This window comes from Lissotriton vulgaris, chromosome 8, assembly GCF_964263255.1.
Source record: "Lissotriton vulgaris chromosome 8, aLisVul1.2, whole genome shotgun sequence".
Classification (NCBI taxonomy): Eukaryota; Metazoa; Chordata; class Amphibia; order Caudata; family Salamandridae; genus Lissotriton; species Lissotriton vulgaris.
In genome coordinates this window covers 545,770,267-545,784,144 of record NC_141696.1, presented here as the reverse complement: position 1 = coordinate 545,784,144, position 13,878 = coordinate 545,770,267, and the positions used below count along the sequence as shown (strand labels likewise).

The 13,878-nt window shown below is 39.0% G+C and overlaps 8 non-coding genes across 8 annotated transcripts; all 8 read left to right on the top strand.

Annotated features, from left to right (window-relative positions):
- The first annotated feature begins 1,210 nt into the window (after positions 1-1,210).
- TRNAP-UGG (transfer RNA proline (anticodon UGG)) lies at positions 1,211-1,282 on the top strand. The gene has a single exon. It is a non-coding gene; the product is annotated as a tRNA-Pro (tRNA).
- A 300-nt stretch (positions 1,283-1,582) lies between these two features.
- Positions 1,583-1,655, top strand: TRNAV-CAC (transfer RNA valine (anticodon CAC)). The gene has a single exon. It is a non-coding gene; the product is annotated as a tRNA-Val (tRNA).
- Positions 1,656-3,847: 2,192 nt separating this feature from the next.
- TRNAP-UGG (transfer RNA proline (anticodon UGG)) lies at positions 3,848-3,919 on the top strand. The gene has a single exon. It is a non-coding gene; the product is annotated as a tRNA-Pro (tRNA).
- A 300-nt stretch (positions 3,920-4,219) lies between these two features.
- TRNAA-CGC (transfer RNA alanine (anticodon CGC)) lies at positions 4,220-4,292 on the top strand. The gene has a single exon. It is a non-coding gene; the product is annotated as a tRNA-Ala (tRNA).
- Positions 4,293-7,335: 3,043 nt separating this feature from the next.
- Positions 7,336-7,408, top strand: TRNAV-CAC (transfer RNA valine (anticodon CAC)). Its single transcript has one exon. It is a non-coding gene; the product is annotated as a tRNA-Val (tRNA).
- Positions 7,409-9,947: 2,539 nt separating this feature from the next.
- Positions 9,948-10,020, top strand: TRNAV-CAC (transfer RNA valine (anticodon CAC)). The gene has a single exon. It is a non-coding gene; the product is annotated as a tRNA-Val (tRNA).
- Positions 10,021-12,153: 2,133 nt separating this feature from the next.
- On the top strand, positions 12,154-12,225 carry TRNAP-UGG (transfer RNA proline (anticodon UGG)). Its single transcript has one exon. It is a non-coding gene; the product is annotated as a tRNA-Pro (tRNA).
- Positions 12,226-12,525: 300 nt separating this feature from the next.
- TRNAV-CAC (transfer RNA valine (anticodon CAC)) lies at positions 12,526-12,598 on the top strand. The gene has a single exon. It is a non-coding gene; the product is annotated as a tRNA-Val (tRNA).
- The last annotated feature ends 1,280 nt before the right edge of the window (positions 12,599-13,878 follow it).

The following is a 13,878-nucleotide window of genomic DNA, read 5'->3' as shown; positions in this document are numbered from 1 at the left end:
TAGATAGATAGATAGATAGATAGATAGATAGATAGATAGATAGATAGATAGATAGATAGATAGATAGATAGATAGATAGATAGATAGATAGATAGATAGATAGATATTGGGAGAGAGAGAGCGTTAATATAAACTGAGACTTTATTTTCCATCAAGCTGTCTTTCCTTTCCTTCAGGAGCAGAATGTTCTGATCATCAGCGCTCCAGAATCTAGTGCTTGGTTGGCAAGCATCACACATTGTGATGTGTTAGCTAAGAGTTCCATGTCGTTCAGACTCATATATTCCTCTGTAGTTGTACCTTGGTGATTCAACAAAATGTGGCATCATAAGCAGCATTCTACTGCCATAGACTGGGCAGAAAAAACATTTAGAATTTCACTGAAAAAGAAAAAAAGCATACTTAGGCAGAGCTTTCTGGACAGTAAGGACATTAGAGTAAGTGATGAATAAGCACTGCTTTTGTTAATTTACATAGGCAGAACAGAGACTGCTGGGAAAAGCCTGAAATTAAAGGCACAGAAAATGCCTGCTTCTGGATAGAACACTGAGAAGGGTTGAAAGTTTTTTCTCTGACCCTGGCCACTCGTACAAGCAATCCTATGATAGTCAGAAGGACCCACCCTAAAAAGGAAGGGACAGCCATTTGGACCCTTTCCACCTTTTCTATATCTCGCCTGATCGAGCCTGATTGAGCGGATTAGCACATGTACTTCTCATTTTGGGAAGGTATTGCTTAGCTTGCTACCAGCAGCTCAGTTATGTTATGATGTTAGAGGCTTGCAAGGAATGCTTTAGTCCTGCATTAGGCAGTTTTTATTGCTACTTGCATTCAAGGGAAAGATAATTAGCCAGAATCTGTGACCCAGTTATTCAGCTTGGCATTCCGATTTGCACAAAGGGAATAAGCATTTGAGAAAAAATGCAACATGTGTTTCTTATGTTGTTATGAACAGCTTTTTATTCTTTCTCTTTAGGGTCTAGCCACTGCAGAAATAGATAAATAAGTGCTGACTTCCTGTAAGACGTGTCCAATGCTGGGACAAAATAAAAGGGGACACTTATAAATGATAGTGATATCATTTGAGAAAGGGTAAGTTGACACTGAATTTCATGTGTATTCACAGACCAAGCATGAAAAAGTCCCCAGCATGATCTTCATTGCGTGCTTAGAGCTGGTATTAGCTTTTCAGAGGTGCAGGCCTTTCGAAGGCTCGTTGGTCTAGGGGTATGATTCTCGCTTTGGGTGCGAGAGGTCCCGGGTTCAAATCCCGGACGAGCCCTTTCATTGGTGCTTTTTTAAAGTAGTATTGAAGTATGCATTTCAAAGCCAATATCAATTTTCTCTTTGCAGTAGTGGATGAATATTTGCTAGAGTCTCATGCTTTTAACCTTGCCCTGCCTGAGCAAATAGGAAACATTTCTCTTTAAGAATTTTGCAAAAATGCTGAACTTGCATGGCATATACAAGCGTTCAGCTAGGGCTGTCTGGGAAGGTTGCATGAAAGAAATCTAAAACCAGAGGCCCTTGGAATAGCCTGTTTTGAGAAGTTTCATCACAGAAGAATCAACTGTAGACATCTGTTTCTGTAGTGTAGTGGTTATCACGTTCGCCTCACACGCGAAAGGTCCCCGGTTCGAAACCGGGCAGAAACAGTTGTTATATTGTCTTGGCTGCAATGTTGAGAGGTGCCATTTTGCCATGAAATTGTCCAGGCCCTGAAGATGGTTTCATGCAGACTCATTCCAAGAAAGTGAATTCTCTTAAAAACACTAAAGTAATTGGCATGTGGATGTATCTGTTGATTCACAGACCTCGCTTTCATAAGAGCCCTGCATTCTGTTCATTGCTCACCTAGAACATGCATTAACTTTGGGAATTGTTGGCACCAACAGGCATCTTAGTTTAGTGGAGTGTTTCTGGTGTTTAAGTGCAGAAGCCCTGGGCTCAATTCCTCGGTGACCCTTCTCAAGGTGATGATACAAATGCATCGTCACCTTTACGTTTAATGTCAGAATTGTTTATTTCTATTTGGTGGTGTATGAATGCTTGCAATAGTATGTTGATTTTTTCTAGCCTTGAATGAATAAAAGCAAATCACTCCTCTTTATGTATTTTTCTAATACATTGATATTTGCATCTCCTTTCCTAGCCTGCATTTTTCACTATCTTACAGGCTGTATATAATAAGTATCAATTCAGGGGCCCTTCTATTACTCAATTCACAACTATTCTATCCTGGCATTGATAAGCAATCTACATCTGCTTCTGTTGTGTATTGGTTATCATGTTTACCTGACGTGTGAAAGCCCCATGTTTGACAGTGCGCGTTAATAAAGAGACCAATGATTTGTATTAAAAGTTGGCATGTGTTTTTGTTACCTTGCACCGGCCAAAAAGTGCCGGAAATGACTTCATTTGCAGTCACTTGAAAAGTAGGGATTCTCAAATAAATGGTAAGAGGTTGGAACAAATCTAAAGGAATGCATGGCATATCTATATGTATGTGTACGCAGGTATCCATATATAAAGATAGATAGATAGATAGATAGATAGATAGATAGATAGATAGATAGATAGATAGATAGATAGATAGATAGATAGATAGATAGATAGATAGATAGATAGATAGATAGATAGATAGATAGATAGATAGATAGATAGATAGATAGATAGATAGATAGATAGATAGATAGATAGATAGATAGATAGATAGATAGATAGATAGATAGATAGATAGATATTGGGAGAGAGAGAGCGTTAATATAAACTGAGACTTTATTTTCCATCAAGCTGTCTTTCCTTTCCTTCAGGAGCAGAATGTTCTGATCATCAGCGCTCCAGAATCTAGTGCTTGGTTGGCAAGCATCACACATTGTGATGTGTTAGCTAAGAGTTCCATGTCGTTCAGACTCATATATTCCTCTGTAGTTGTACCTTGGTGATTCAACAAAATGTGGCATCATAAGCAGCATTCTACTGCCATAGACTGGGCAGAAAAAACATTTAGAATTTCACTGAAAAAGAAAAAAAGCATACTTAGGCAGAGCTTTCTGGACAGTAAGGACATTAGAGTAAGTGATGAATAAGCACTGCTTTTGTTAATTTACATAGGCAGAACAGAGACTGCTGGGAAAAGCCTGAAATTAAAGGCACAGAAAAGGCCTGCTTCTGGATAGAACACTGAGAAGGGTTGAAAGTCTTTTCTCTGACCCTGGCCACTTATACAAGCAATCCTATGATAGTCAGAAGGACCCACCCTAAAAAGGAAGGGACAGCCATTTGGACCCTTTCCACCTTTTCTATATCTCGCCTGATCGAGCCTGATTGAGCGGATTAGCACATGTACTTCTCATTTTGGGAAGGTATTGCTTAGCTTGCTACCAGCAGCTCAGTTATGTTATGATGTTAGAGGCTTGCAAGGAATGCTTTAGTCCTGCATTAGGCAGTTTTTATTGCTACTTGCATTCAAGGGAAAGATAATTAGCCAGAATCTGTGACCCAGTTATTCAGCTTGGCATTCCGATTTGCACAAAGGGAATAAGCATTTGAGAAAAAATGCAACATGTGTTTCTTATGTTGTTATGAACAGCTTTTTATTCTTTCTCTTTAGGGTCTAGCCACTGCAGAAATAGATAAATAAGTGCTGACTTCCTGTAAGACGTGTCCAATGCTGGGACAAAATAAAAGGGGACACTTATAAATGATAGTGATATCATTTGAGAAAGGGTAAGTTGACACTGAATTTCATGTGTATTCACAGACCAAGCATGAAAAAGTCCCCAGCATGATCTTCATTGCGTGCTTAGAGCTGGTATTAGCTTTTCAGAGGTGCAGGCCTTTCGAAGGCTCGTTGGTCTAGGGGTATGATTCTCGCTTTGGGTGCGAGAGGTCCCGGGTTCAAATCCCGGACGAGCCCTTTCATTGGTGCTTTTTTAAAGTAGTATTGAAGTATGCATTTCAAAGCCAATATCAATTTTCTCTTTGCAGTAGTGGATGAATATTTGCTAGAGTCTCATGCTTTTAACCTTGCCCTGCCTGAGCAAATAGGAAACATTTCTCTTTAAGCATTTTGCAAAAATGCTGAACTTGCATGGCATATACAAGCGTTCAGCTAGGGCTGTCTGGGAAGGTTGCATGAAAGAAATCTAAAACCAGAGGCCCTTGGAATAGCCTGTTTTGAGAAGTTTCATCACAGAAGAATCAACTGTAGACATCTGTTTCTGTAGTGTAGTGGTTATCACGTTTGCCTCGCTCGCGAAAGGTCCCCGGTTCGAAACCGGGCAGAAGCAGTTGTTATATTGTCTTGGCTGCAATGTTGAGAGGTGCCGTTTTGCCATGAAATTGTCCAGGCCCTGAAGATGGTTTCATGCAGACTCGTTCCAAGAAAGTGAATTCTCTTAAAAACACTAAAGTAATTGGCATGTGGATGTATCTGTTGATTCACAGACCTCGCTTTGAAAAGAGCCCTGCATTCTGTTCATTGCTCACCTAGAACATGCATTAACTTTGGGAATTGTTGGCACCAACAGGCATCTTAGTTTAGTGGAGTGTTTCTGGTGTTTAAGTGCAGAAGCCCTGGGCTCAATTCCTCGGTGACCCTTCTCAAGGTGATGATACAAATGCATCGTCACCTTTACGTTTAATGTCAGAATTGTTTATTTCTATTTGGTGGTGTATGAATGCTTGCAATAGTATGTTGATTTTTTCTAGCCTTGAATGAATAAAAGCAAATCACTCCTCTTTATGTATTTTTCTAATACATTGATATTTGCATCTCCTTTCCTAGCCTGCATTTTTCACTATCTTACAGGCTGTATATAATAAGTATCAATTCAGGGGCCCTTCTTCTACTCAATTCACAACTGTTCTATCCCGGCATTGATAAGCAATCTACATCTGCTTCTGTTGTATATTGGTTATCATGTTTACCTGACGTGTGAAAGCCCCATGTTTGACAGTGCGCGTTAATAAAGAGACCAATGATTTTTATTAAAAGTTGTCATGTGTTTTTGTTACCTTGCACCGGCCAAAAAGTGCCGGAAATGACTTCATTTGCAGTCACTTGAAAAGTAGGGATTCTCAAATAAATGGTAAGAGGTTGGAACAAATCTAAAGGAATGCATGGCATATCTATATGTATGTGTACGCAGGTATCCATATATAAAGATAGATAGATAGATAGATAGATAGATAGATAGATAGATAGATAGATAGATAGATAGATAGATAGATAGATAGATAGATAGATAGATAGATAGATAGATAGATAGATAGATAGATAGATAGATAGATAGATAGATAGATAGATAGATGGATGGATGGATGGATGGATGGATAGATAGATAGATAGATAGATAGATAGATAGATAGATAGATAGATAGATAGATAGATAGATAGATAGATAGATAGATAGATAGATAGATAGATAGATAGATAGATAGATAGATAGATAGATAGATAGATAGATAGATAGATAGATAGATAGATAGATAGACAGACAGACAGACAGACAGACAGACAGACAGACAGACAGACAGATAGATAGATAGATAGATAGATAGATAGATAGATAGATAGATAGATAGATAGATAGATAGATAGATAGATAGATAGATGGATGGATGGATGGATGGATGGATGGATGGATGGATGGATGGATGGATAGATAGATAGATAGATAGATAGATAGATAGATAGATAGATAGATAGATAGATAGATAGATAGATAGATAGATAGATAGATAGATAGATAGATAGATAGATAGATAGATAGATAGATAGATAGATAGATAGATAGATAGATAGATAGATAGATAGATAGATAGATAGATAGATAGATAGATATTGGGAGAGAGAGAGCGTTAATATAAACTGAGACTTTATTTTCCATCAAGCTGTCTTTCCTTTCCTTCAGGAGCAGAATGTTCTGATCATCAGCGCTCCAGAATCTAGTGCTTGGTTGGCAAGCATCACACATTGTGATGTGTTAGCTAAGAGTTCCATGTCGTTCAGACTCATATATTCCTCTGTAGTTGTACCTTGGTGATTCAACAAAATGTGGCATCATAAGCAGCATTCTACTGCCATAGACTGGGCAGAAAAAACATTTAGAATTTCACTGAAAAAGAAAAAAAGCATACTTAGGCAGAGCTTTCTGGACAGTAAGGACATTAGAGTAAGTGATGAATAAGCACTGTTTTTGTTAATTTACATAGGCAGAACAGAGACTGCTGGGAAAAGCCTGAAATTAAAGGCACAGAAAATGCCTGCTTCTGGATAGAACACTGAGAAGGGTTGAAAGTTTTTTCTCTGACCCTGGCCACTTATACAAGCAATCCTATGATAGTCAGAAGGACCCACCCTAAAAAGGAAGGGACAGCCATTTGGACCCTTTCCACCTTTTCTATATCTCGCCTGATCGAGCCTGATCGAGCGCTGATTGAGCGGATTAGCACATGTACTTCTCATTTTGGGAAGGTATTGCTTAGCTTGCTACCAGCAGCTCAGTTATGTTATGATGTTAGAGGCTTGCAAGGAATGCTTTAGTCCTGCATTAGGCAGTTTTTATTGCTACTTGCATTCAAGGGAAAGATAATTAGCCAGAATCTGTGACCCAGTTATTCAGCTTGGCATTCCGATTTGCACAAAGGGAATAAGCATTTGAGAAAAAATGCAACATGTGTTTCTTATGTTGTTATGAACAGCTTTTTATTCTTTCTCTTTAGGGTCTAGCCACTGCAGAAATAGATAAATAAGTGCTGACTTCCTGTAAGACGTGTCCAATGCTGGGACAAAATAAAAGGGGACACTTATAAATGATAGTGATATCATTTGAGAAAGGGTAAGTTGACACTGAATTTCATGTGTATTCACAGACCAAGCATGAAAAAGTCCCCAGCATGATCTTCATTGCGTGCTTAGAGCTGGTATTAGCTATTCAGAGGTGCAGGCCTTTCGAAGGCTCGTTGGTCTAGGGGTATGTTTCTCGCTTTGGGTGCGAGAGGTCCCGGGTTCAAATCCCGGACGAGCCCTTTCATTGGTGCTTTTTTAAAGTAGTATTGAAGTATGCATTTCAAAGCCAATATCAATTTTCTCTTTGCAGTAGTGGATGAATATTTGCTAGAGTCTCATGCTTTTAACCTTGCCCTGCCTGAGCAAATAGGAAACATTTCTCTTTAAGCATTTTGCAAAAATGCTGAACTTGCATGGCATATACAAGCGTTCAGCTAGGGCTGTCTGGGAAGGTTGCATGAAAGAAATCTAAAACCAGAGGCCCTTGGAATAGCCTGTTTTGAGAAGTTTCATCACAGAAGAATCAACTGTAGACATCTGTTTCTGTAGTGTAGTGGTTATCACGTTCGCCTCACACGCGAAAGGTCCCCGGTTCGAAACCGGGCAGAAACAGTTGTTATATTGTCTTGGCTGCAATGTTGAGAGGTGCCATTTTGCCATGAAATTGTCCAGGCCCTGAAGATGGTTTCATGCAGACTCATTCCAAGAAAGTGAATTCTCTTAAAAACACTAAAGTAATTGGCATGTGGATGTATCTGTTGATTCACAGACCTCGCTTTCATAAGAGCCCTGCATTCTGTTCATTGCTCACCTAGAACATGCATTAACTTTGGGAATTGTTGGCACCAACAGGCATCTTAGTTTAGTGGAGTGTTTCTGGTGTTTAAGTGCAGAAGCCCTGGGCTCAATTCCTCGGTGACCCTTCTCAAGGTGATGATACAAATGCATCGTCACCTTTACGTTTAATGTCAGAATTGTTTATTTCTATTTGGTGGTGTATGAATGCTTGCAATAGTATGTTGATTTTTTCTAGCCTTGAATGAATAAAAGCAAATCACTCCTCTTTATGTATTTTTCTAATACATTGATATTTGCATCTCCTTTCCTAGCCTGCATTTTTCACTATCTTACAGGCTGTATATAATAAGTATCAATTCAGGGGCCCTTCTATTACTCAATTCACAACTATTCTATCCTGGCATTGATAAGCAATCTACATCTGCTTCTGTTGTGTATTGGTTATCATGTTTACCTGACGTGTGAAAGCCCCATGTTTGACAGTGCGCGTTAATAAAGAGACCAATAATTTGTATTAAAAGTTGGCATGTGTTTTTGTTACCTTGCACCGGCCAAAAAGTGCCGGAAATGACTTCATTTGCAGTCACTTGAAAAGTAGGGATTCTCAAATAAATGGTAAGAGGTTGGAACAAATCTAAAGGAATGCATGGCATATCTATATGTATGTGTACGCAGGTATCCATATATAAAGATAGATAGATAGATAGATAGATAGATAGATAGATAGATAGATAGATAGATAGATAGATAGATAGATAGATAGATAGATAGATAGATAGATAGATAGATAGATAGATAGATAGATAGATAGATAGATAGATAGATAGATAGATAGATAGATAGATAGATAGATAGATAGATAGATATTGGGAGAGAGAGAGCGTTAATATAAACTGAGACTTTATTTTCCATCAAGCTGTCTTTCCTTTCCTTCAGGAGCAGAATGTTCTGATCATCAGCGCTCCAGAATCTAGTGCTTGGTTGGCAAGCATCACACATTGTGATGTGTTAGCTAAGAGTTCCATGTCGTTCAGACTCATATATTCCTCTGTAGTTGTACCTTGGTGATTCAACAAAATGTGGCATCATAAGCAGCATTCTACTGCCATAGACTGGGCAGAAAAAACATTTAGAATTTCACTGAAAAAGAAAAAAAGCATACTTAGGCAGAGCTTTCTGGACAGTAAGGACATTAGAGTAAGTGATGAATAAGCACTGCTTTTGTTAATTTACATAGGCAGAACAGAGACTGCTGGGAAAAGCCTGAAATTAAAGGCACAGAAAATGCCTGCTTCTGGATAGAACACTGAGAAGGGTTGAAAGTTTTTTCTCTGACCCTGGCCACTTATACAAGCAATCCTATGATAGTCAGAAGGACCCACCCTAAAAAGGAAGGGACAGCCATTTGGACCCTTTCCACCTTTTCTATATCTCGCCTGATGGAGCCTGATCGAGCGCTGATTGAGCGGATTAGCACATGTACTTCTCATTTTGGGAAGGTATTGCTTAGCTTGCTACCAGCAGCTCAGTTATGTTATGATGTTAGAGGCTTGCAAGGAATGCTTTAGTCCTGCATTAGGCAGTTTTTATTGCTACTTGCATTCAAGGGAAAGATAATTAGCCAGAATCTGTGACCCAGTTATTCAGCTTGGCATTCCGATTTGCACAAAGGGAATAAGCATTTGAGAAAAAATGCAACATGTGTTTCTTATGTTGTTATGAACAGCTTTTTATTCTTTCTCTTTAGGGTCTAGCCACTGCAGAAATAGATAAATAAGTGCTGACTTCCTGTAAGACGTGTCCAATGCTGGGACAAAATAAAAGGGGACACTTATAAATGATAGTGATATCATTTGAGAAAGGGTAAGTTGACACTGAATTTCATGTGTATTCACAGACCAAGCATGAAAAAGTCCCCAGCATGATCTTCATTGCGTGCTTAGAGCTGGTATTAGCTTTTGAGAGGTGCAGGTCTTTCGAAGGCTCGTTGGTCTAGGGGTATGATTCTCGCTTTGGGTGCGAGAGGTCCCGGCTTCAAATCCCGGACGAGCCCTTTCATTGGTGCTTTTTTAAAGTAGTATTGAAGTATGCATTTCAAAGCCAATATCAATTTTCTCTTTGCAGTAGTGGATGAATATTTGCTAGAGTCTCATGCTTTTAACCTTGCCCTGCCTGAGCAAATAGGAAACATTTCTCTTTAAGCATTTTGCAAAAATGCAGAACTTGCATGGCATATACAAGCGTTCAGCTAGGGCTGTCTGGGAAGGTTGCATGAAAGAAATCTAAAACCAGAGGCCCTTGGAATAGCCTGTTTTGAGAAGTTTCATCACAGAAGAATCAACTGTAGACATCTGTTTCTGTAGTGTAGTGGTTATCACTTTCGCCTCACACGCGAAAGGTCCCCGGTTCGAAACCGGGCAGAAACAGTTTTTATATTGTCTTGGCTGCAATGTTGAGAGGTGCCGTTTTGCCATGAAATTGTCCAGGCCCTGAAGATGGTTTCATGCAGACTCATTCCAAGAAAGTGAATTCTCTTAAAAACACTAAAGTAATTGGCATGTGGATGTATCTGTTGATTCACAGACCTCGCTTTCATAAGAGCCCTGCATTCTGTTCATTGCTCACCTAGAACATGCATTAACTTTGGGAATTGTTGGCACCAACAGGCATCTTAGTTTAGTGGAGTGTTTCTGGTGTTTAAGTGCAGAAGCCCTGGGCTCAATTCCTCGGTGACCCTTCTCAAGGTGATGATACAAATGCATCGTCACCTTTACGTTTAATGTCAGAATTGTTTATTTCTATTTGGTGGTGTATGAATGCTTGCAATAGTATGTTGATTTTTTCTAGCCTTGAATGAATAAAAGCAAATCACTCCTCTTTATGTATTTTTCTAATACATTGATATTTGCATCTCCTTTCCTAGCCTGCATTTTTCACTATCTTACAGGCTGTATATAATAAGTATCAATTCAGGGGCCCTTCTATTACTCAATTCACAACTATTCTATCCTGGCATTGATAAGCAATCTACATCTGCTTCTGTTGTGTATTGGTTATCATGTTTACCTGACGTGTGAAAGCCCCATGTTTGACAGTGCGCGTTAATAAAGAGACCAATGATTTGTATTAAAAGTTGGCATGTGTTTTTGTTACCTTGCACCGGCCAAAAAGTGCCGGAAATGACTTCATTTGCAGTCACTTGAAAAGTAGGGATTCTCAAATAAATGGTAAGAGGTTGGAACAAATCTAAAGGAATGCATGGCATATCTATATGTATGTGTACGCAGGTATCCATATATAAAGATAGATAGATAGATAGATAGATAGATAGATAGATAGATAGATAGATAGATAGATAGATAGATAGATAGATAGATAGATAGATAGATAGATAGATAGATAGATAGATAGATAGATAGATAGATAGATAGATAGATAGATAGATAGATAGATATTGGGAGAGAGAGAGCGTTAATATAAACTGAGACTTTATTTTCCATCAAGCTGTCTTTCCTTTCCTTCAGGAGCAGAATGTTCTGATCATCAGCGCTCCAGAATCTAGTGCTTGGTTGGCAAGCATCACACATTGTGATGTGTTAGCTAAGAGTTCCATGTCGTTCAGACTCATATATTCCTCTGTAGTTGTACCTTGGTGATTCAACAAAATGTGGCATCATAAGCAGCATTCTACTGCCATAGACTGGGCAGAAAAAACATTTAGAATTTCACTGAAAAAGAAAAAAAGCATACTTAGGCAGAGCTTTCTGGACAGTAAGGACATTAGAGTAAGTGATGAATAAGCACTGCTTTTGTTAATTTACATAGGCAGAACAGAGACTGCTGGGAAAAGCCTGAAATTAAAGGCACAGAAAATGCCTGCTTCTGGATAGAACACTGAGAAGGGTTGAAAGTTTTTTCTCTGACCCTGGCCACTTATACAAGCAATCCTATGATAGTCAGAAGGACCCACCCTAAAAAGGAAGGGACAGCCATTTGGACCCTTTCCACCTTTTCTATATCTCGCCTGATCGAGCGCTGATTGAGCGGATTAGCACATGTACTTCTCATTTTGGGAAGGTATTGCTTAGCTTGCTACCAGCAGCTCAGTTATGTTATGATGTTAGAGGCTTGCAAGGAATGCTTTAGTCCTGCATTAGGCAGTTTTTATTGCTACTTGCATTCAAGGGAAAGATAATTAGCCAGAATCTGTGACCCAGTTATTCAGCTTGGCATTCCGATTTGCACAAAGGGAATAAGCATTTGAGAAAAAATGCAACATGTGTTTCTTATGTTGTTATGAACAGCTTTTTATTCTTTCTCTTTAGGGTCTAGCCACTGCAGAAATAGATAAATAAGTGCTGACTTCCTGTAAGACGTGTCCAATGCTGGGACAAAATAAAAGGGGACACTTATAAATGATAGTGATATCATTTGAGAAAGGGTAAGTTGACACTGAATTTCATGTGTATTCACAGACCAAGCATGAAAAAGTCCCCAGCATGATCTTCATTGCGTGCTTAGAGCTGGTATTAGCTTTTCAGAGGTGCAGGCCTTTCGAAGGCTCGTTGGTCTAGGGGTATGATTCTCGCTTTGGGTGCGAGAGGTCCCGGGTTCAAATCCCGGACGAGCCCTTTCATTGGTGCTTTTTTAAAGTAGTATTGAAGTATGCATTTCAAAGCCAATATCAATTTTCTCTTTGCAGTAGTGGATGAATATTTGCTAGAGTCTCATGCTTTTAACCTTGCCCTGCCTGAGCAAATAGGAAACATTTCTCTTTAAGCATTTTGCAAAAATGCTGAACTTGCATGGCATATACAAGCGTTCAGCTAGGGCTGTCTGGGAAGGTTGCATGAAAGAAATCTAAAACCAGAGGCCCTTGGAATAGCCTGTTTTGAGAAGTTTCATCACAGAAGAATCAACTGTAGACATCTGTTTCTGTAGTGTAGTGGTTATCACGTTCGCCTCACACGCGAAAGGTCCCCGGTTCGAAACCGGGCAGAAACAGTTGTTATATTGTCTTGGCTGCAATGTTGAGAGGTGCCGTTTTGCCATGAAATTGTCCAGGCCCTGAAGATGGTTTCATGCAGACTCATTCCAAGAAAGTGAATTCTCTTAAAAACACTAAAGTAATTGGCATGTGGATGTATCTGTTGATTCACAGACCTCGCTTTCATAAGAGCCCTGCATTCTGTTCATTGCTCACCTAGAACATGCATTAACTTTGGGAATTGTTGGCACCAACAGGCATCTTAGTTTAGTGGAGTGTTTCTGGTGTTTAAGTGCAGAAGCCCTGGGCTCAATTCCTCGTTGACCCTTCTCAAGGTGATGATACAAATGCATCGTCACCTTTACGTTTAATGTCAGAATTGTTTATTTCTATTTGGTGGTGTATGAATGCTTGCAATAGTATGTTGATTTTTTCTAGCCTTGAATGAATAAAAGCAAATCACTCCTCTTTATGTATTTTTCTAATACATTGATATTTGCATCTCCTTTCCTAGCCTGCATTTTTCACTATCTTACAGGCTGTATATAATAAGTATCAATTCAGGGGCCCTTCTATTACTCAATTCACAACTATTCTATCCTGGCATTGATAAGCAATCTACATCTGCTTCTGTTGTGTATTGGTTATCATGTTTACCTGACGTGTGAAAGCCCCATGTTTGACAGTGCGCGTTAATAAAGAGACCAATGATTTGTATTAAAAGTTGGCATGTGTTTTTGTTACCTTGCACCGGCCAAAAAGTGCCGGAAATGACTTCATTTGCAGTCACTTGAAAAGTAGGGATTCTCAAATAAATGGTAAGAGGTTGGAACAAATCTAAAGGAATGCATGGCATATCTATATGTATGTGTACGCAGGTATCCATATATAAAGATAGATAGATAGATAGATAGATAGAAAGATAGATAGATAGATAGATAGATAGATAGATAGATAGATAGATAGATAGATAGATAGATAGATAGATAGATAGATAGATAGATAGATAGATAGATAGATAGATAGATAGATAGATAGATATTCGGAGAGAGAGAGCGTTAATATAAACTGAGACTTTATTTTCCATCAAGCTGTCTTTCCTTTCCTTCAGGAGCAGAATGTTCTGATCATCAGCGCTCCAGAATCTAGTGCTTGGTTGGCAAGCATCACACATTGTGATGTGTTAGCTAAGAGTTCCATGTCGTTCAGACTCATATATTCCTCTGTAGTTGTACCTTGGTGATTCAACAAAATGTGGCATCATAAGCAGCATTCTACTGCCATAGACTGGGCAGAA